At 40.3% G+C, this 24,046-nt stretch overlaps 1 long non-coding RNA gene and 1 pseudogene across 2 annotated transcripts in view; one reads left to right on the forward strand and one right to left on the reverse strand.

Moving 5' to 3' along the window:
* The window catches only part of LOC144303314 (uncharacterized), a 395,489-nt gene that overhangs the window by 110,506 nt on the left and 260,937 nt on the right, over positions 1–24,046 (reverse strand). The gene's annotated exons all lie outside the window — the stretch shown is intronic.
* Positions 2,507–3,770, forward strand: LOC144302870 (glyceraldehyde-3-phosphate dehydrogenase-like; annotated as a pseudogene).

Genomic DNA, 24,046 nt, shown 5'->3' on the forward strand with positions numbered 1-24,046 from the left:
CAGTTCTCCAGGTCATTTTTCTCTTTCAGGAGTCTTTTTTTTTTCTTTTTCTGTCACTATCTTAAGTTAATATCTTATCTAGGATCCTCTTGGGAGTAGAATGTAAGTCTGACTCATCTTCATAAACTCCCCAGCACCTCACGGGATGCCTGATGCCTCTTACCCATCAGGTGTTCAAAACTGTTGCACGAATGTGTCTATACAAAACCTCTTGTGAAACCTTTCAAAAGCTCACATCAGGCTTCCCTGAGGTCCCAAGGAAAGGATTTCACACTTGAAATCATGCAACATTAAAAGACAAATTAAGCTACTTCACTGCAAGATGAGCTAATGGATAGACTATCCTGAAGAAATCAGATCTCAAAACAATCCTCCGAAAAGAATCTCCTCAGCTGCCAGGTTATAGGAGACCACACTCTCAATATTAAATGTTTTCACTGTAGATTACTAGAAATTTCATTAGCATATTTGCATTCTAATCTGTGGATCTATTTATCACCATACTGTGATTTACCTTGTGCTACTTCCCTTATTTGTGTTAACATCTCATATTGGTAATTCAGTCCATGAATGTGTACTTTTTGAAATAATCAAATAATGATATGCAAATCAGCTTAACATTTTGAATGCCATACCCGGCAAAGGTGCAGAGATATGGAAAAGTAACTTGGTTAAAATGTTAAGTAGGCTTTCTTAATTCCGAATGTTGGCAACGCACTTGAGGAGTTTGCATCTGTCCAAAATAAGTGCATCCTTCACCTGACCTCTGCAGCAAAGAACTGACATGGGAACAGCAGTTCACTCTACTCAGATTTTCAAGAGAAAGTTTTCTCAGGATCTATGAACCAACAAAGGAAAGCTTCAGGGAAGTGGCTGACAATAATTGAGAGAATTGGGGATCCCTGGGTGGTGCAGCGGTTTGGCGCCTGCCTTTGGCCCAGGGCGTGATCCTGGAGACCTGGGATCGAATCCCACGTCGGGTGCATGGAGCCTGCTTCTCCCTCTGCCTGTGTCTCTGCCTCTCTCTCTCTCTCTCTCTGTGACTATCATAAATAAAAAAATTTAAAAAAAATAATTGAGAGAATTCCGGTACTGTTTTGTGTATCCATTAACTCCTGGATTCACTTATTCAAGCGATTTATCTGAAAAGTAGAGAGATGGAATCAACAGTCAAAGTGGAAGTCCCAGTTCAAGCTTGGGGAGCCCTACCTTGTCATGTACCATCAATAAAGTATACTGTACCCAGCCAAAAAAAAAAAATATAGTATCTTGTTAAGAGCAAGAGCTATGTATAGAGGACTCAGAAGGAACCAAAGTTTCAGGTTGCATAAGGAAAAAAAAATGTAGCTCTCTTCGTCAAGGAAAAAAAGTTTCTATTGCTTTTAGCTACACTTAACAGGGACCTATGTCAAATCACATAATAAACAAGGAAATGTATCGGGCAGCCTGGGTGGCTCAGTGGTTTGGCGCTGCCTTCAGCCCAGGGCATGATCCTGGAGTCCCGGGATCGGATCCCACATCAGGCTCCCTGCACGGAGCCTGCATCTCCGCCTCTCTCTCTCTCTATCTCTTCCATGAATAAATACATTAAAAAAATCTTAAAAAAAAAAAAAAAAGGAAATGTACTGCATGCTAAAGAAGTCTTGAGTTGGCTGGCCCCTCAGTAGCTTGGGGCTGTCATGAAGAGCCCTGGTCCTTCCTATCTTTTCCCTTTGCCCATGTCAGCACATCATCTTTGCCTTCATAGGCCAACAAATATAGGTTCATTTTCACTGGAAGAAGTGAGTCGTTTCTTCTTATGTCTATTTGTAAGACAGGACATCACTTCTAGGAGCCAAAGCAGATTTCCACTCCAGATGCATTGGCTGAAATTCAGACACATGCCTTCTTCTAAACTAATCACTGGCAATGGAAAGGAGATTATCAGGCTTGAGTTAGACTAATAAAGGATTTGCCCTTGAGCTGTGGTCACATTTCTTGAAGAGTAGACACTAAACAAACTTAAGTTTCTGTCTGCAAGAAAGAAGGAGGACCAGACTTTGGTAAGTAGCCCACAGTGGAGTACTCACTCAGTAGAATGGCATAGGAATCATAGCTCTAGGATGCAACTCTTCTGCCTCGACATTTCTGCAGTTGCAGAGAAATCAGTGATCCTAACATTTTACAAGATATCTTATTAATTAGAGATAGAAAGGGAGAAATGAATTCATATTAGTAAAAGTTCTCCAAACTCTGACTTTACATGGGAATCATCAGAAGTTTTTTCACTCAGGGATTGTACATAGAGATGACAATTAGGTAGCTGCTTCTCTGAGAGCTTAGAAACAAAGTCTATACTATGTATGACTAATTGTGGGAGAAAACAAGGAGATTGGGCTTAAGAAGATCCAAAATTCAGTCAAGGTGGCTTGGGTTGCATTCCTTAAAGATGGACCAGGGATGGGTTCATAGTTAATAAGACATAATCTAATCAACAATATTGCATCCTGGGCTCTCTGCCCCTCCCCGTTAAACAGACAGCTGCTGCTTCTGGTGCAGTCCCAGCTGCGTCCCCGAGACATGATGGTGAAGGTCGGAGTGAACGGATTTGGCCGTATTGGGCGCCTGGTCACCAGGGCTGCTTTTAATTCTGGCAAAATGGATATTGTCGCCATCAATGACCCCTTCATTGACCTCAACCTCATGGTATACATGTTCCAGTATGATTCTACCCATGGCAAATTCCACAGCACAGTCAAGGCTGAGAATGGGAAACTTGTCATCAATGGGAAGTCCATCTCTATCTTCCAGGAGCGAGATCCTGCCAACATCAAATGGGGTAATGCTGGTGCTGAGTATGTTGTGGAGTCCACTGGGGTCTTCACCACCATGGAGAAGGCTGGGGCTCACTTGAAGGGTGGGGCCAAGAGGGTCATCATCTCTGCTCCTTCTGCTGATGCCCCCATGTTTGTGATGGGCGTGAACCACAAGAAGTATGACAACTCCCTCAAGATTGTCACAATGCGGGGATCCCTGGGTGGCGCAGCGGTTTAGCGCCTGCCTTTGGCCCAGGGCGCGATCCTGGAGACCCGGGATCGAATCCCACGTCGGGCTCCCGGTGCATGGAGCCTGCTTCTCCCTCTGCCTGTGTCTCTGCCTCTCTCTCTCTCTCTGTCTCTCTGTTACTATCATAAATAAAATAAAAATTAAAAAAAAAAAAAAAAAAAAAAGATTGTCACAATGCTTCCTGCACCATCAATTGCTTGGCTTCTCTGGCCAAAGTCATCCATGACCACTTTGGCATCATGGAGGGCCTCATGATCACTGTCCATGCCATCACTGCCACCCAGAAGACCGTGGACGGCCCCTCTGGGAAGCTGTGGCATGATGGCTGAAGGGATGCCCAGAACATCATCCCTGCTTTCACTGGCACTGCTAAGGCTATGGGCAAGGTCATCCTTGAAGCTCACTGTATGGCCTTCCGTGTCCCCACCCCCAACATGTCAGTTGTGGATCTGACCGGCCGCCTGGAGAAAGCTGCCAAATATGACAACATCAAGAAGGTGGTGAAGCAGGCATCAGAGGGCCCCCTCAAGGGCATCCTGGGCTACACTGAGGACCAGGTTGTCTCCTGCAACTTCAACAGTGACACTCACTCTTCCACCTTTGACACTAAGGCTGGCATTGCCCTCAATGACCACTTCGTCAAGCTCATTTCCTGGTATGACAATGAATTTGGCTACAGCAACTAGGTGGTGGACCTCATGGTCCACATGGCCTCCAAGGAGTAAGTCTCCTGGACCACCAGCCCCAGCGAGAACAAGAGGAAGAGAGAGGCACTCCCTGCCCCAACTTAATCCCCCAACACACTGAGAATCTCCTGACCTCCAATTTACATCCCAGACCCCGAGGAAGGGGAGGAGCTTGGGGAGCCCTACCTTGTCATGTACCATCAATAAAGTATACTGTACCCAGCCAAAAAAAAAAAAAAATATATATATATATATATATATATATATTGCATCTTGTTAAGAGCAAGAGCTATGTATAGAGGACTCAGAAGAATCCTAAAATATTTTTTTAAAGAATCCTAGAGGCAATCATTGTCAGTGCCTATCCATGGAATGCTCTGGGGTAGCCTTCCTTGGCAAGGTTAGAGTGTCTCATATTATCTTAACTGAAAAGTCTCCCTAATATCAACCATCTTCTGATAAGGGGCCTCTTTTAACCTTTTCTACAGAGAATGAATGTACTGGGCAGGTCTATGAAAGCAATCTGACTTCTAGACAGATAAACTTCTTGCTGTGGTATCAATATTTGTGTACTACACAAATTCATATATTAAAATCCTAACACCCAAGATGATGATATTAGGAAAGTAGAGTCCTTTTGGAGGTGATTAGATCACAAGGGCCCTGCCCTTAGTGCCCTTATAAAAGAAGGCCAAGAAAGCTCCCTGGCCCTTTCCACCATGTGAGGTCACTACAGAAAGATGGCTGTCAAAGAGGAAGCCAGCTCTTATCAAACACTGACTCTGCTGCCACCTTGATCTTAGGCTTCCCAGCTTCTGGAACTATGATAAATAAATGTATATTGTTTATGAACCACCTGTCTATTTTATTCTGTTACAGCAGCCCAAAAGGACTGATGCTTCTCATTGTAAAACAATGAACCGACTTCCTGATAATGTAGCAGATAATTAGGATTTCTGTGTGTATTTGGAAGAGGTCTATACAGACACACCCAAATGCCAGTTGATATCTATGTTTTTCAGTTATTGTCTTTTCTCCCCAAGAGATAGATCAGCTGTACAGCAGTGAATAAAATCAAGCATGTGGATCTGAATGGTGGTGAGTTTACTGAGACACATGTCACCTGCACAGCCTCTCAATTGATTATTCAGTCATTTGGTTTTGATACCCTCTATAATTAGGAATTCTCCAGACTTCCAATTGGTAATTAATGAAAATATTCTGAGTTTTGTTTAATAAGGCAAGACAACAGTTCGATTTTTGTGCCAAATGTTTTCAACTAATTCAATTTGACAGAATCTACTTCACATCATTAAACCTCACTTGGCTAAAAATTCCAGTGTATAATTTTTGTTTACTAAGTTTTTTTTTAAAGGAACTAGTCAAATAAGTATATATCTGTTTTTAGTTTTTTAAACACAAGTGTTTGGTTTTTTTAAAACCCTTTTTCTGGGATCTATAAAGCTTCAGCTCAACCTCCTGCACCTCCTCCATCTCCACCCACAGGCTCAGAGATGCTAGTTCACACTGGGACCAGGGAGCATCAAGGAAAAATGCAAGTACTTTCACAGGACTATACTATGGAAAAATAATCTAAGAAGCATTTCAACAAGAATTGCAACCAAAAGTGGTTCTGATTAACTTCCCGGCAACTAATCAAAGCCCTGAGTAATCTGTTTCTGACATAAAGCTGTTTTTTTATAACCATTCAGTTGTTCCTCTTTCACCAGATTGAAACTCCTCAGCTGTGCTTTCCACTTTTTGCAAGATCTGTCCTTATTAAAATACAGTCTGTGGTCTTAATTTATTCAAATTTGCACTCTCTAGCCCCTGGCACACAGGGGGCACTACTTATCAAGTGGCAATGAATAGTTGTTGCTAAACGTTGTGGGGTTTCCTGTAGGGATAAGGTGTTTCTTGCCATGAACTGCAACACACAGGAAACCCAATGTCAAGACAGGTTCATTGATTAACATGGAAAATTAACTTTTTCCCAATATCGAAAGTGGATGTGACAAGAAAATAAAGATGTCTGTCCTCCAGTTTGGCTGCAAAGTGAAGCTGCTTGTTTCCCTTTAAAATTTTGCATAAAACCAACATCTCTCTCCTAGATTTAATTGTGTGCTCGAACAGAACCTGAAGTCTTTCTTTTACTATTGTAAATACCATCTCATAAATCTGAAACTAAGGCAAAACAGAGAACCGAAAGCTCAGTGATATTTAAATCAGCAAAATGTAGACCACTCATTCAGCTGTGTTCACGTTTTGTTAAAATGATATGCTTTAAGAACCAATTAGTAGAGTACATTATGTATGGACATAAATACTGTTACTAACACGCCTGCATGAGAAGACCAGGAGAAAAACCACTTGATGAGAACTCATGAGTAGCAGCCATTACTGAAATCAGCTGATGCTCAGACATCTCTAGCAATAGTGGGTGAGTTTTCATCACCAAGATAGCTTGCTCTCTACAGCCCATCCTGAAGCATCATATCTAATTCTGACAGTTTATAGGTCTACTTCAGTGTATGTGCTTATTGCTCAGAGTGCGGTCCAAGAACCAACAGGATCAACACTACCTGGGAGCCTGATAGGCAGGATCTCAGCTCTTGTTCGTACTCATGGCCGAGCACACCAATGCACACGAACACACCTTATGCCTCTGCCCCAGTCACCACTTCCACTCCCAACATACTGAATCATAATCTTCCTTTTAGAAGATCCTCGAGGGATTCAAATGCATGTTAAAGTTTGACAGGCACTGTTGTATATCACTGTAAAAGTAAATAACTTCTTTAGTGTCCCCCATTTTACTAGGTTCCACCACAAAAAGCACATAACCCAAGTGATTGTTTATCAGTATACAAAACACAGAGAGAGGAAATTTTCCCCAAGGAGGAAGACTGAATAGTATTAACAGTGCTTTAAACTGTAATGAATTCCCAGTCTAATTCACTATGAGGTTTCAATTTATACCACATTTAGAGTACTCCAGGTTCAAGTAATCACTGCAGTAATTAGCTTACTTCCAGTCCTCCAAAATAAACCCACTAATTTTTGCAATCAGCCTTCATTTGGTTAATCACCAGTTTAATTGATTTAATTAGTTTGATCTGCAAAATTAGTCAAGTGTAAATACTGTTTTGTAAACAGAGTTTAGCTCCAAGCTGTAAGATAGGGAATTCTAATTCAAACCTAGAGTTAATAACAAAACCCACACATACAGGATTTGTCATGGAATACAGCACTTGCAAGTTTTCAAGACAGAGGCCCTTGGAGGTTCTGTTGCATGTTTGGGAAATGTGCTATTGTAATTACAGTATTGACTAAACTATGAGGTACCTCCCCCCCAGCTAATTCTAACAGATATCACAATTACCATACAGTGATTGTGTTTTAAAGATTATAAGATGAATTCTTTCCATATCTCTTTGTAAATGAGCTGGCTCAAATAACTCTAATGTTCAGAGGGTTGCTCACATTTGAATTTCATGTTACTTTTAATATGTCAAGCCTTGCCCATTAAGGATATTTTAAACCTTTCCTGAAACAAATTTTAATACAGTAATTAAGTTTTTAAAGCAAACATGTCTACTTATTTTAACAATATGGAATTCAAAAGACGTAGCACACATCGTGTAATACAAAATACTTCTTCACTTTTTAGTAGTTTTTTCATACAAATTTGACAACATAAAAATTCCCTTAAAAACACCCCAAGTGAATTTATTTTTAGTGCTAAACTCGGTAGATTCCCTATAGAGTAAGACCATCTTTCCATTTAAAATTTCTGCCTAGTATATTTTAAATGAGGAAGGGATTAGGTACAAAGGTAATTGTTTATAGACTATTTTCCCAGATTGTTTCTCATTACTGAGCCACTGTCAATGCTACCTCTTTGGAATTTCCCACACCTTTGCTTGATTTTTTTAAAATTTAATTAGTATTATGTGAACACTTTGGGATTCAGTTAGTTGTGCTACTAACTGACATGTTTAAACTGGATTAACAACCATTCAGGGAAAAGTGGTGTTATAAATAATTGATCAAATTGTTAAGGATACAAAAGATAATGAACAGGGCTACCTACTTACAATTTTTACGGTGCACTGAATGCTGAGACAGAGGCTGGGACCAGGGGCAGGGAAGCAGCCTGTGAGTATATGTCCTATTAACTGTCATTTACACTTTTAAAAAATCTGTGTATCAGTTTAGAAAAAGGATACGGTCTTTTCTGTTTGTTTCAAACACAGTGTTGAATTTATCTGTAAAGCGTATATTTATTGGGCCTATACCCTTCATATTGCCTCAGCAATGCTTTCTTCCAGCTCAAGCTTTTTCTGTAATGAGTCAGACAGTAAATATTTTACGCTTTGTAGGAAATCAGTCAGAGTCAATATGGAAATGAATGAATGGGTACGGCTGTATTCCAATAAAACTTTTTATGGCCTCTAAAATTTGAATTTTAGGGACACCTGGGTGGCTCAGTGGTTGAGCATCTGCCTTCGGCTCAGGGCATGATCCCAGGGTCCTAGGATGGAGTCCCGCATCAGGCTTCTTGCAGGGAGCCTGCTTCTCCCTCTGCCTGTGTCTCTGCCTCTCTCTCTGTGTCTCTCATGAATAAATAAAAACAAAATCTACAAAAAAAATTGAATTTCATATAATTTTTATGTCATGAAATATTCTTTTGATTTTTTTCAAACACTTATGAAGGTTAAAATAATTTTTAATTCACAGGTTGTCCAAAAACAGGTGGCAACCACATTGGGCCATGGTTTCCCCATGCCTACTCCAGTTATTATGGGACAGGCGGCTCCTGAAAGTAGAGACACATTTCCAACTCAGCCACTTCAAAGTCCATTTTAGAACCTGTCATTTACAATTTCTTATCAGTTTCCTAATGATTGCTCCTTGCTTACAGAGTCACTTCACATACTAGATTCAAAAGGCACAGGGGCAACAAGGAATTAAACGTGGGGGCTCAGCTGGTGTTAAAGGAAAAGAAAAAAGATCAGAGACTTATATACAAGCATGAGGTACTTAGTGCATCTTTAAGAGTCTTCAGGGCAGAGTTGGGACCCCTCCACCTCCGGCTGCCTTATGTTCACTTAAACCCTTTTGGTGACATTTTCCCTATTGAATATTGTTCTAAATTATTTTTACTTTTACTTGGTTTCATTTGAAGCAAAAATACCGTAGTTGTGGGAAGGGGAATTGGTTGAAAATCAAAGTGTAATTCTTCTATTCGTATTCTTCTGTAGAATGACTCTGAGCCCCCAAATCTCTTCCGGAAGGTTTTGCAGATATACAGTTGGGTATTATTACTCATTTCCTATTATCCCTGGCAAGGCAGCTGGAACCGTCACCAACGGGGTTTGATAACTATGTTTCAATAAGCACTTAATTTTCTACATATTCCCCATAGGGAAAAGATGAGGAGCCTGAAATGTATTCATTTCAAATTGTTCCACTAATATTGCTAGAGAATTCCAAAAGACAAAAAAGAGCATTAAAAAAAAATGAGTCTGATTTAACCTATACCATTTCAGCAGCCACGGAAGTTTGCTTGGAAATTCTTACTGCATCTCAGTGGGTGCATGACTCTGGGGAGGTCATTCAATCCCTCTGAGTTGCAACATCTTTTCTGTAAAGTGGGTTCACAGAATGTGCCTTGCTGAATTTGGGACATTGCACTGATGACCTTGGAGCATTCTCACATAGGAAAACTGCATGTGGAAGTGCTTTGTAAAGGGGACAGTGATTCCATTAAAGAGGTTCCATTACAACACATGTGCTGATCTTCTTCTAAGCTTAGGAGGCAGAAGTGAGTAAGTGGAGGCAGAGGAGGCTTAGGGCTAAAAAAGCAGTGCAAGCAAACGCTGTGTAAGTTGGAACACCCACATTTCCTGGTGTGTGGTGGCCAGGACAGTCTTGAAAGAGGAAAGAACTATGCAGAAGGAGGGAAAAACATTTATGGGGTGAGAAGGGCAGTGTTCTTTCATCACTTGACATCTGATGACAACCTTCTGCTTCCTCTTCCTCTTCCCCTTCCTCTTCTCCCCCTTCTCCTCCTTCTCCTTCCCCTTCTTTTTTAATGAAGGCTTCCTGCTACAGCTTGGGATATTTGTCCGAAATTTCTGCAGGATTTGTACAATACGCACTCACTCCTGACTTCTTCTTCTTCTTCTTCTTCTTTTTTTTTTTTCACTAGGAGTGAAAGCCCAACTTCTTGTTGGGCTTGGCAGGGCTACCTGAAGAAGGAAATAAACCAAAACCGAGCTGAATGCTTTGAAAATCTCTTATTGCTTCACCAGGCGTGTTTAGATCTATTAAGATGTGCAATTGTTCTATCTTATTACAACTTTCCTAAAGTTTTTAGTTATAACTAAGTACCCATAAAACCTTCAGATTGTTTGTGTGCTATCTATATTTCCTAACAAAGGAAAAGATGTAAACTGCAGACTTTAAGCAACTTGGATATTAAAACATTCTCAGGGTATTTGTGTGAAATTGGTAAAGGATTCTGTGGGGAAAGAAGAAAACTGCCTCCTAGATGAAACTGCCCACCTGGGAGTTCCAAGTGCAAATAGCAGTAGGATTCCAGAGTCTTAACTTTTTTTGATGCAAAAAAGTCCCAAAATTATATGCCAGAGTACATCCAGGTTAATACATATGTTTGGCCAAGCTACCCAGGGCCCTGCTAAATTCCCCATTGTTTTTACAGTCAGTATACTTTTCAGATCTTGGGTGCTAATTTGTATCACTCACAAAAACAACTGTGAAAGCTATTTGGTGCTTGCAATGCAATTACCGCTAAAGAGGTTTTGGGGTATTCTCATTAAACTGAGTCCCAGATGTTTTTGCCCTCGTGATTTGTGTTGATCTGTTCTTTGTCAGTTCTAATTATCAATCAAGATGAATGAATTAGTCATCCACTTGGTGAAAAGCCTATTCCTGCATATGATCAGGACCCAAGCTAAAAGAGCCTTCTGAGATTTCTAACCTGGGAACAGGCCATTTCCTGTGCTTGCATGCACAGATGGGTGAACAAATAGCATTGTGCTTTAATGCATATGTTTGAGGTATACATGCGATTTACGATATATGTGAGTATGCGTAAAAACATCCACACACAGATATATACGCACATTTCTGGACTGACTATAGATCTATATGTAGCTCCTTCCTCTTCTAGTACAGTATTTTTGATGTGAAGACTTTCATATTAATAACCTTTCCAGGGGGAAATCTCTAATTGCTGAGCCAGGAAAAAAAAAAAAAACCGTGCCCTAGGTGGCTGATTACAATATTTTAGTATGTTTGCTTCCCTTGGAGTTTCCACCAGTCTGTTCTTAACAGAGACACAAACTACCCAGTGGGCACTCAGTACACCTCACAGAAGATTAGGACACCTTGTGAATAGGCATTAAACCATGGTCTTTACCTCCATAGCCCTACTGTTCCCTGGGTGAGCATGCTGGCAAGCATTCTCAAAAGCAATGTTTGCGGTATCAGACTGGCACGAAGCCACCGCAAATGAAGTATGAGCCTCTTTTTATGGCTGTTTCCGATGCTCTTGGGAACAAATTGGCCATCTAACAAAGATTCTTTGAACTGGGAATTCAAATGGCTTTGCGTAGGAAGAAAGGTCTGTCTGGGAGGCAGAGGGAGGGGGAAATACCACCAAGCAGCAGGTACAGTCATTTGTTAGCAAATTCCGATGCTTCCATTCATCAGTGCATAACATTACAAAGGGGAGAAGAGTCTTTATTTCTCCAGTAACAGCAGGCAACATCACCTATCCTGTCTAAAGGAAATGCATGTGTGTGTGTTGAAAAGGGAGAAATTAAGTCTGCTTCATCAAAGACAGATGATAAGCATTTTCATTCAGTTCATTTGAGTCTGAGTATGCATACATTACAATATACATACGTTTTAAGTTATGGATGTTATATAAGTATGTATATATGCATATATATATATATATATATATTAAAAGGACTGTTTTTCACAAAAGGTCTGTCCTCCAGTTATCTAGGTGAGCTAACAAAAAAAGTGTCATTAATGTACACTGACATAAATTTTAAAAATCACTGTTTTTAACATTTGGAAGATAGCTCTGGGGAAATCTTGAAATCATACAAGCACGTCCTTGGTAGATTGGTTAGATGTTAATTTGCCTTTAGGAATGAAGGAAGCAGGCTGCACTTCTGAATGCAGGTCACTCACTAGTAAGCCATTTTTTAGCATGTAAAAAAATTTAATTTTCTTTTGTTTTATTTTATTTTATTTTATTATTTTTTTTTTTTAATTTTCTTTTGTTTTAAATCAGCTAAGGGGCAAATCCTTTCCCTTGAATCAGTGAGAGCCTCTATAACTGTCACAAAACATTTTCCTAATGTTCCTTTAAAAAGTCCAGGGAACTTTGACAATGGTATCAAGAAGTCTTTAAAAGGTTTATAACCTCTGACCCAGTTATCCCCCTTTATTGGAACCTACTGCAAAGGAATTAGCCTAAATACCTAGAAAGTGTTTATGTCCAAAGGTGTCAGTTACAGTATTAATAATAACAGGGGAAACTGGAAATAGAGTCCCTTATTTAGACTCATTTAGGTTAAGTAAACTATCATATATCCGATGAATTATCATGCATTCATTGAATGTATTTACAAATACATTAAGTATATTTACAAACTTATATTTGTAAATATATTTACAAATATGTTTATTTTTTTATTTTTATTTATTTATGATAGACATAGAGAGAGAGAGAGAAAGAGAGGCAGAGACACAGGCAGAGGGAGAAGCAGGCTCCATGCCAGGAGCCCGATGTGGGACTCGATTCCGGGACTCCAGGATCGCACCCTGGGCCAAAGGCAGGCACTAAACCGCTGAGCCACCCAGGGATCCCCTTTAAATATATTTACAAATACTTATTTATATATTTATATATAATTATTACATGTGAAGTACACTGGCAGAAACAGCAAACCAGGTGAGCTTAGCCCCTGCCTGTCCTGGAGAAAGCCAACTGGAAGCTTTTTATATTATCATCGCTTGGTTAAGGCCAAAAGACCTTTTGAAGAAGTCTATGGATAACTTTTTAATTTATATTTAAAATCACATGGCCATATTTTGCGATAAAATAAAAAGCATATTCTTAACTCAAAGTCTGAATTTCAGCTCAAGCTTGGGTCAAACTTAAATAAGTTACCTACCTCTTTGACTCCTTGGTGGAAGTGTCCTAAAGATAACATCTGCAAGGGGCCGGATCCTTGCTCCACCATTTGGGAGGCTGTCTACACTAACAGCTCTTTTTCATTCCATCGTGGCCTCTTGATTATAGCCACTGCCTCATCTCCTCTTGTGTTCACTACCTTCATAGTTCCCTTCTCCCAGATGCATTTACAGTGAGCTCTCTCCAGCTTGCTGCATGTCACCTGATTGTCAGATGGGCAATGGTCGGATAGAAGCTCAAAGTATAGGAGATCATACAACCCACCCTGATAAGTAGTTGAACTGCTCCTTCCTCCACCCTGCCCCCAGAATAAAAAAAAGTCATATCAGTGAGAAAATATATGAAGGCAAAATAAATAATAGCGTGTGTGTAGTGTGTGATTTAAGTTTTTCAGAAACTATTTTTCAGAACAAGATTGGCAACAGTCAGGAAAAATTTTAATTTTATATGATAAACCATTTACAGTAAAAGCAAAACATATGCTTTTTCCATTGAGCTAAATTTTACTTTCAGATTTTAAAAAATAATTCAGAATTTAAATGTAAAGGAAAAGGAATTTTTAAAAACAATGTAATTGTGACTCCACAGTTCACCAACTGCTGTGTTTCCTACTACAAATCACAGCTCATCTTAAAAGACTTAACTTTGTGTTAAATAAGAGGCGAGAGTTAATTTAGGAAGCGATTACAGTGGAGGCGTCTTAGAGCAACAGTGATTGTGGCACAATTAGTCTTCAATTTGTAATTGAGAGTAACTCCCAGAGGACTAACTCACTGATGAATTTCAAATAAGCAGACTTCAAAACTAAGAAGAAAAATGGTTAATTATAGGCTAAGAGGGAAAAGAAGGTGGGGAAAGAAAAGAAGCTGAATCTATAGGATTCAAGTGGTGTTTTCTTCAAACCTGGGATCGCCAGGAGGATGTGCAATCACATACTGCTGGGAGAGCCACACACAGAATAGGAATGGGGCAAAAGGGCCAATGCGAGGTTTACAGACTCTATCTGCTGTTCACCAATCATAGAAGAGGCTGTGGTCTGAAAATGGACAGGTGCCAGGTTTTATGGCAGTCACTGACCTAAAAGGCATTGACAGCATACAGCAAGGGATACAGAAAGAGGCTTTGCTTTGCCCATCCTGGACTTGAAGAGGCCCCCATATTTCTTGCTATGGGCTAGGTCAAGGGGGCCACCAGCCTCCTACAGCAGCCAACACATGCTCAGAGGTGGGAGATCTGAAGTTTCCCTACCCAGCAGCCTCCAGATAAAGATGCACATGCTATGCGCATATAGCCTTGGTCAAGGCTTCTATTGGTTAGTTGTCTTTTGACGGCCAAGCAGGGGACCAATTTCCAATTCATTCTTTGATGTGTCCAGAATTTTATAGGGTTGGGAAGGTGTCCTTGCACCTGACTCAGCAGCAGACAAAAGAAGGCAATTTCTGCTCTTGGGAATGTGCCCAAGAATGAAAATCTTATTGCTCCCTCTTCTTCCTTCCCTGGCTTGGGAAAAACTCCAATTACTCCAGACATGGGTGGCCTTATTAGGAAAATCCTGGACATCACATTCAACCCTGTGGTGCCTACCAACCAGAGAAGGTGCAAGACCCAGCTAATTGGGACATCTATAGAAGCCTCTAGAATTATACCCAGAGCTTCAGTAACTATGACCTTGAGACAGTCTCCTTATCTTTGGTAAATCCAAATAAACAAACATCTGCCCTCCACTTAAGAATCTTATTTTGCTCAGAGATAACTTCCCTACTCCTAGAAAAAAAAAAAGGCAAGTACTTCTTGCTGTAGCCTTGGGATCTCTATAGGTCTGTACTTAGTTCTAATGTCCCAGGATACTAATGTCCCAGGATACATGTAGACAGTCCACCACTGGGGATGGGGTTTACCCCAAAGAGCTAGGGATTAGCATGTGATTCAGTTGTCTAGGGTTTCCTATCCCCTTGGTTGCATGATTGTTTCAGGGTTAAGAACACAATCTTAGCAAGCCCAAATTCTCTCCATGAGACTTTTAAATATGAGTATTGGGAAAGAGACAGTATCTTCATTGCTGGGGTCATGAGACAAAAGCACGGGATAAGCCCAGACCCATTGGGAGCGATTTTTTTCTCTCATATGAAAAGACCTGTCTATGGGTAAATAAAGCAAACCCAAAAGAATTAGATGGGAGAAATGAAGACAGACAAAATCCTGATAATCTCACAGAGACTCAGGATATACCTATGCCTGAAACCAGTGTACGATACGTTGCTGTTTGGCTCAGGTTAGTTTGCGATTATGTCACTTATAACACTGAGAGTCTAGGTTTAAAGCAAAGGGAGAATGGGATCCATGCCAGATACTGTATTAGGCCCAATTTGTATAGTTATATAATCCAGTGGGTCATATATTCCTACAGAAGTCACATGCAGCTAAGAGAAGGGGAATAATGGAGGTCCTTAACCAAATTTTCTTGTTCTGTAACCCAGGCTTAGGAAAAGTGATCCTTCTGATGGACTGTGTGCTCCCTGTGAACAGGAACCACATTCATTTTGTGTTTTGTAGTTCTCCCAAAACCTGGTGGATACTCAGAAATTTGGCTGAGTTGGTTTTACTTCTAACAGATGAAAGAATGACGTGACAATTAACTACAATAACTCTATTTACTTTTACTGAGTTCTCTCCATGTGAGGGTGGTTCAGAATTTGGGGGAATGTCCTAGATCGGGTTCCTCTGAAAGCAATCCCTGAAACAAGGACTTGGGTGCAGGCAGTCTGTCTGGGAGGAGAAAGTAGAAAGGGGGAAAACCCGACAAAGGGTAGGCTCATGTGGCTAGTGAACACTGAGGCAATTGGGCTCAGCTCCACTGCAGAGCTCTGAGGAACAGTCCACCACAGCTGTGATGAAACCAGACAAGCTGAGGAAAATGGCATGGTGATCATGCAGCAGCTCTAAACAGTCAATATTCCTAATAAAATTTGGAGTTGAGATACCTAGAAAGTTATATGGCATTATGGGTGGTATTCTTGGAAAAAAGGACATTAGGATATTGAAAGGCCTTATAAAGGCCAGGTGTAGTGTCTCCCTGGCCTGCTTCAGATTCCACAGTAAATCTTGGGAGGTGTACTCATGAGCATGTATGACTGTGCACTTTTTGAGTTGTTCAAACAGTACTGGCCCACAAGATTTATAAGGGCAGGAACTGCTACATTTGGCTCACTGGTATATCCCATTGCAGAACACAGATCCTAACACATAGTACACATTGATAAAATATCTGTTGAATGGATTAAACAGTAGTAAGAATTTTAAAAGAAGTATGATGGGCACTATGTATTATTTTTAAGAGATTTGGAGTTAGCTGGTCATTTATGCCACATCATTATTTCAGGTACACATTTTTAAGGCCTGAGCTTTATGAACATTGCACATCATTTGAGTCAGGTAGATCATAAGCACCATAAAAGAGAATACTAAGTTTCTGGACAGCAGGGAAGTAACATTGGACTTAAGTGATCATGTAGACAAGTGGATGGGAAAGTGGGAGTTTTCATAGGAAATTTCTCAGTCACAGAATACATATAGCCATGATTCACTCTTAAAGATTATTGGAGTCCATTAAGAAGAAAATGTTGGGAAAAGCTGCCAAAAACAACTCTCTGCTTCCTATGTTTGTGCAAAATATTTTTATCCCAGAGAGAAACAGTAATAGAAGAAAATATCCATGTGTTCGTTTATTCATTCACTTAATCAATGAGCATTGAGTCCTGCTATGTAGCTTGCATTATGCTTCTGAGGGTGCAACAATGAGCAAAACAGACACAATCTCTGTCCTCAGGGAACTTATAGTCTGGTGTGGAAATAAAATTAAATATTCATGTAAATCAGTATGTAATAATACACTGTCATGGTGGCTGCAAAGGCAATTACAAGATTTTATAAGAAAGGATGAAAAGAGACATTTTTGCATGGGGTTCAGGGTAGGTCACTGCAGAAGGGACATTTACAAAGAGATCTAAAACATGAACAGGAGTGAGCTAGGCCACAGGGAAGGGGATTAAGTCTCAAGGAGAACATATGCAGAGATCCTGATGGGGGAAGGAATTGCCAAACTCGGTGAATTCAAAGAGGACCAGTGTGGCTGGAACACAGTAAGTGAAAGAGTGCAAAACATAAAACCAGGAAAGTGAGTGGGTGGCCTTGGGGACTGCTAAAGACCTTGAGTTTGCCCTAAAAGTAGTGAGAAGCCACTGAGGAAGTGTGAGCAGAGAAGTGCAATGCCCTTGACCGTCTGCTTATCTTGAAAGCTAGCTGGAGAGGAAGTGGGGAGGTCAGTGAGTGAACGGTCTCCATAGTTCAAAACATGCCCATGGCTAGGACTTGAACTGAGGCCAAGGAGATACAGTGGACATGTTTGGGACACGGTGAAGTACAGAAATGACAAGACTGACTGGATATGGAAATGAAGAAGAGGAAGAATGTAAGGATGACTCCTTAGATTTCTGGGTCAAGTAGCAGGAGGTTGGAGGTGTCAGTAACTGAGATGGGGAGACAAGGGGATTAGCAGGTTAAGGATTAGCCAGGGCTCAGTTTGGATATACTAAGTGCGAAATGACAAGTTGGGATGTCTCATGAAGTTGGGTTGAGACTACAGTTAAATACCAAGGAAAGGAAAGTGAGCAAATTCACCCATCAGGATTCTTCCGGCAGTTTCACGCTTATTATAATTATTTATCGGCTTTTATGAGAATTCTGAAATGTACTAGGTTTCTAAAAACCAAGAATGGAAATAACTGCATGTAGATTTTTAAAAATGGTTTGACTTCTCCGATTGACTTATGTTCTCATTCATTTGGGGAATATAAGTAATAGTGAAAGGGAATATAAGGGAAGGCAGAAGAAATGTGTGGGAAATATCAGAAAGGGAGACAGAACATAAAGACTCCTAACTCTGGGAAAAGCTAAACTAGGGGTGGTAGAAGGGGAGGAGGGCGAGGGGTGGGTGTGAATGGGTGATGGGCACTGAGGGGGGCACTTGACAGGATGAGCGCTGGGTGTTATTCTGTATGTTGGCAAATTGAACACCAATAAAAAATAAATTTATTAAAAAAATGGTTTGACTTCATACTGTTTGATGACTACAGCAAGGCTCAGTCAACGATTTCCAGCACTCTCACTTATAATGTGAATCCTTTAAATGTGAATAATTAACCACTATCTCCTTTATTTTCCCCTGAGTGGCATTCGATGCACAATTTATTCTCCTTGGATCTCCACCAAGTTTCTAGTATTGAGATGCTCACAATATAGTGACAGAAGAAAACTGGAAAAAATGCACCAACATTAACAACAGTTATCAGTAGACGGTCAGATAATGAATGGCTTTTAGGTTCATTTTTTAAATTTCCATGTGTTTCATTTGAAAAAAATGATTAATTGTATGATATTGCCTTGAGGTGCTGTGCATTTATCTAGTTTATGTTCTGACTTGAAAATAAAACACAGAATTATTAGAAACGCTAATTAGAATCTGGAACTATTACATTTAGCAGCATATTTGTTGAATGAATGGGTTGTTTCATAAAGAAATGGCAGCTTGAGATTGCCTGATTGATTGATTGATTGATTTTGTAGTAGTAAATTGCTGCATTAATAACTTCCCACTACTTTGTTTTTAAGCACTAGCACACATTCTTATTCTTTCTTCCCAAGGAATTATAAGAAGGTTTTAGAAAGAAAACACCATGGAGGTTTTGTGTATGTCTGTTTACACATACATGTACACTGACATATGTATATGTATACAGATCCATGTATATGTATATTAATGTGTATGTGTAAATAATATACATAAATATATTAGTTTCTGCATAGTCACTTGCAATCTGAAATGCAAAATAGTATTTTACAATGTTTATAGTAAAGATTTATGGCCATGTTTACACCATGTCACAAAATCCAGTAAATTTATATAAAAACACAACAAAAATTATTGCTAGGCATTCTTCAAGCAAAGCAAATGACTAGCAAATGCCCCTCCTTCTTATCCAACTGATCTCACCTACAGTGTGTGGGTTTCTACCCATCAGCATGACCCATCTGTGACAGCCCAATTAATAAGTTCACATCTGTAAAGGGGTTGAGTCTACATAACATCTTCCCAGATGTTCTTTCATTCGATCCTTTCCAAAGCCTGTGAGCCAATCTGTAATGCTGACTCACCATCTTTCTAAGCTCCACTGATTACAAAATGGGGATGATGCTATAATCTACCCCACAAAGTGGCCACCAAAGAGGGCAGTATAGTGGTCCTTGAAGTAAAAGAGACCTAGGGTCTGAGCCCCAGCTCTCACACATGAGGACAAGCAAAGTACAACACCTCCGAAGTTCCCAGTTCTTTTACCAATAAAGAAGGGGTTATTTCGGGGATAATGATACTAACAGTACCGGCCTCAAAGAGAAGAGATGGCCTATGCCTAACTTAGAGCAAGTGACTGGTAAATAAGTATCACTCTGCTTGATCCGTAGTACCTTGAATATGCATAAGTTATTAACACGGCAGCATCTTCTCACTATTTTATTGGTGGAGACACTGAAATGCTAAAAGGCTAAATGACTTATTGAGTGATCACATGGCTAACGATTGGTAGCAGTCTCAGAAGAATCCTCGTGTCTTATGCTGACCTGTCCCTTCCTGTGCCCAGGCCCAGAGCTATGTAACATGCCCACATGTGAGTTCTGAACAAATACTTGGTGAGATTGTGGTTAACTTTCCAATTGATTCAAATATCTCCCCCGCCAAAGTCAAAACTGGTAATGCTTGAGACTCTTCCCTTCTCACTCCACCTCTCAATAAAGGGGCAAGGGGGAATTCACTAGATTTTCCTTCCCTGAAATGCTGATGAGGGGTACTGGTTATTGGTCATTCTTAAGCAAAATGAGTATCCTAGGGCAGCCCTGGTGGCTCAGCAGTTTAGTGGCGCCTTCAGCCCGGGGTGTGATCCTGGGGTCCCGGGATCAAGTCCCACATGGGGCTCCCTGCATGGAGCCTGCTCCTCCCTCTGCCTGTGTCTCTGCCTCTCTCTCTCTCTCTCTCTGTCTCTCATGAAAAAATAAATAAAATCTTAAAAAAAAAAAGAGTATCCTAGAAATAGGTTGCTCCTATTACTGAAAATAAGGTATAATTTCTTCCATATCTCTCACTGCCATTAATAAAAAAGGGAGGGCTTGTCATTTGTCTTTGCTTCTTAATCTATATTTGATGAAACAAGGACATATTTTAGAATTAAAAAAACAAATCCTATAGACAATGGCTTAGAAATAACATTGAAGAAGTACAAAAACACTGCCAATTACTTGTGCTAACAAACTATTAGAAAATAAAACACTGAACATTTATACTGCCAGACCATTTGCAAAGCACCCTTTGAAGGTATCGTGGACTATATGTTGCCGCCAGTGTTTTATAGATGAGAATTCTGACACTCTGAAAGGTTAGGTAACTTGCCCAAAGACACATTCCAAAAGGGACAGGGCTGATATTTGAACTTGGATCAGTTGACTTTGAATTTAATATTCATTTCATTTTATCACAACTGCCTTTTGAATGTGACCAGAATTCGTGCCACTGATGTGGGGGAACAGTCGGATCCATCTTGCATAGGATATTCACACACTGGGAACAGTCTGATGTGCTAAAAAGAGGATCAATAGAACCAGACCCCATTCTACCTGCCATCAAATGCCATTAAATATGTGGCACATAAGCACCGAAAGCCTTGTTTTTCTTCTGCTGGACTAAACCATCTCAAAGGCCTGTGAATTTCTAAAGCTGTATGGTTCTGTTCATTTGTTTAATTTTAACATTGAGCTACTATGCTTTATTGTATAGTCCTGTAGGTTCTGAGAAGAGTAATTTGGAAAAAAGCAGATTAACTCGGTCAGGATATTATATGAAGTTTTCTATTGAGTCTCTATTAAAAGTCAACACCAAATGGCATGTGTGTGGGAAGATTGGTATTCTATTACTGGAAGGTAGGTAGATTGGTACCTTTGGGGGCGGGGCAATCTTGACAATGTCTTTTTTTAAGATTTTATTTATTTCTTCATGAGAGACACACAGAGAGAGGCAGAGACATAGGTAGAGGGAGAAGCAGGCTCCCTGCAGGGAGCCCGATGCAGAACTCAATCCCGTGACCCCGGGATCACAACCTGAGCCAAAGGTGGACGCTCAATCACTGAGCTACCCAGGTGCCCCAATCTTGGCAATTTCTATAAAAATCTGACCCAGATAATCCATCTCTGGGAATTCATCCTACAGCTATAAAAATACCCTGTGGCCATTTTCACCCATGCACAAAGAAAGAGTTTCTCTGTAGCACTTTATATGACTGCAAAGGATTAAAAGCAACTGAAGTATCCACTAATAGAGGACTGGTTAAATAAAAAGTGAAAGGGAAAATAAGGGAAGGGAGAAGAAATGTGTGGGAAATATCAGAAAGGGAGACAGAACATAAAGACTGCTAACTCTGGGAAACGAACTAGGGGTGGTAGAAGGGGAGGAGGGCGGGGGGTGGGAGTGAATGGGTGACGGGCACTGGGTGTTATTCTGTATGTTAGTAAATTGAACACCAATAAAAAAAAAAAAATAAAAAAAAAATAAATTGGAAAAAAAAAAAAAAAAGATAGACCCATAGTACATAATACTATGGCAGCTATTAAGAAAAGTGAATCAGATGGTATAATCTAATGTGGAAAGCTTACAAGATATATTGCTAACTTTTCAGATACTGAACAGTGTGGACAGTATACTTCTGCTTATGGGGTGTGCCATATGTGCTTGCATGTACATGGAATACCTCTGGAAGGACATAGTAACCACAGTAACCACAGTCAGCTCTGGAAACAGGAACTGAGGGAGGACTGAGGAGGTGAGAGACAGACTTCCTGTTTGGGAGTGTTTTGTTTGTGTATGTGTGTATGTATGTTTGTGTGTATTTATACAGACCATGCATATGTATTGCTAATTGGATGTGTGGAGGATGGGTGCTTGGATGGCTGGATGAACAGACAAATGCATAGAGGAAGAGATAAAACAAAGCCAACAGAGAACTATGGCTATTACATGAAATCAGAGCAAAAACAACTTGCTCAGACTATATGTTCAACCTCTAGCCAAGACTGCATTTACTTGGCACAACCACATGCCTTAAAAATCAGCAGTAAAAACAGCAGTAACTACCCTGTGAGTGTTTTATGTACATCACTTCAATTAATCTACACTTCATTACCACAGAGCAACACATTATTGCACATAAACCTATACCTCCCTCATAGATGGAGACACTGAGGTTCAGAGAGGGAGAACTCACTCAAGGACACCGAGCTAAAAATAGACAGCATCAAGTTTTGAATCTAGGCTTGCTGATTACAAAGCCACTAACTCTATCACTGACCAAAACTGATGATGACATTGCACACGATGTGTGCACTTTGTACAAAGTGGACTTTGCCCATCGGCAAACTGCGGGCAAATGTGTCTGACAGCATTCTCTCCAAAAATTTTTTTAACCAAGTAAAAGTATTTGCTTCATCCCGACTTTATTTGGAAGGCCAGGACAGTTGTGCTTGGTCCCTAAATGGCCAGATCCACAACACACGAAATAAATTCCTTCAGTAAAGCTCGCCGTGTTCCTCATTAATTCGCCTTCGATTTCACCTCGTGGGAAAGACTGGGGCCCGGTAGACTAGTGGGCCGTCTCTAATGTGGAGGTCCAAGCTGGTCCCGACAGGGCGCCAAGGACCTACAGTGCTGGAAGCAGTCACTGCCAGCCGGACAGCAACTCATCATTATTTCCTGGAAAGGCCCCTTGAGACCTTGAGCATAAAAGAGCCCATTTCCAACCAGAGGATCCTCTCTGGTCTGTGCTATGCCCACAGGGATGTCGCAGCAGTTGCAATATCAAGACGCTACTGACACAGGTCTGAGATGACTTTGATAACAGCAGTAACAAAAAAAGCCCTCAGCTGTCTCTAGGAATGCAAGCAGCCACCTCACCTCACTAGCACAATTATGGGGCTCACCTGAGCTCCCCACGTGCAACAACACTGAGGGCTCTACTCCCGCCTCCCTGCTTTCTGTGTTCTGGACACCCTAAATTGCTTTGTCTGAGAATTAGCAAGCTGCTCCAGATAAACATTGTTCTCTAGGGTTGGTTACTTTTAACATAAGCCACCAAAAATCTGTCTGAATGGTACTCCAGGCAAGTAACTCAGTATAATGCTTTAAAAAAAAATTTTTTTTTTTTTGGCTTAGCAACAGTACATGTACTTGTGAAGCAACTGTGAATATTCAAATACTGTAATTGGAGATGATTTACATTGTTTTGAATTAACTAAAATTCCATTGTTAAGCACAAATACTGCTCCACTAAATCATCATGCTTTTAATAGGTCCACGTGAGCAGGTTACCGAGCGCATTAGGATTTATAACGCTCCTGGGGAGCTGACCACTGTATTATGCTTCCTGCTGCTAGGTAATATGCATGACACATTTCTGGACACTAATTCATTTATTTAATAGTAACAGTATGCAAAAACAGAGTTCAAAATGAGGCTGACAAAGGAGGTATAAAAGTTTTATTAATCCATAGCTAATCAAAGGCCAGTGGAAGGCATATAATGGTGGCATTTACAGACCATATCGAATGTGAATAAATTAACTTTTTGTTTCCTAAAATCTTACTAATAGGATGTATTCGACTTGAAACATTTATACTTTTAATTACAAAGGAAGGCAATTTGGAGCAGGTTTCCAGCTGTACTTTCCTTAAAAGCTACAACTTCACATCAAGGATCAACACAAATCCTGTCATCAGCTGTTGTGTCAAATATGATCAATTACAACACAGGCTGCTTCATACTAAAAACTGCACTGTTGTTTATTTTATTGCTGCTTTAATTGCATGCTGTCAATCATTAGAAAATGATTTTCTCTGAAAAATGAAGAGTATCTACTTGGTTTTTCTCCCATCGCTCTGATCACTACACAAAGCATATAAGCAGGTGGCATACTGCCTCTTGGAG

The sequence above is a fragment of the Canis aureus genome, chromosome 32 (genome assembly GCF_053574225.1).
Source record: "Canis aureus isolate CA01 chromosome 32, VMU_Caureus_v.1.0, whole genome shotgun sequence".
Classification (NCBI taxonomy): Eukaryota; Metazoa; Chordata; class Mammalia; order Carnivora; family Canidae; genus Canis; species Canis aureus.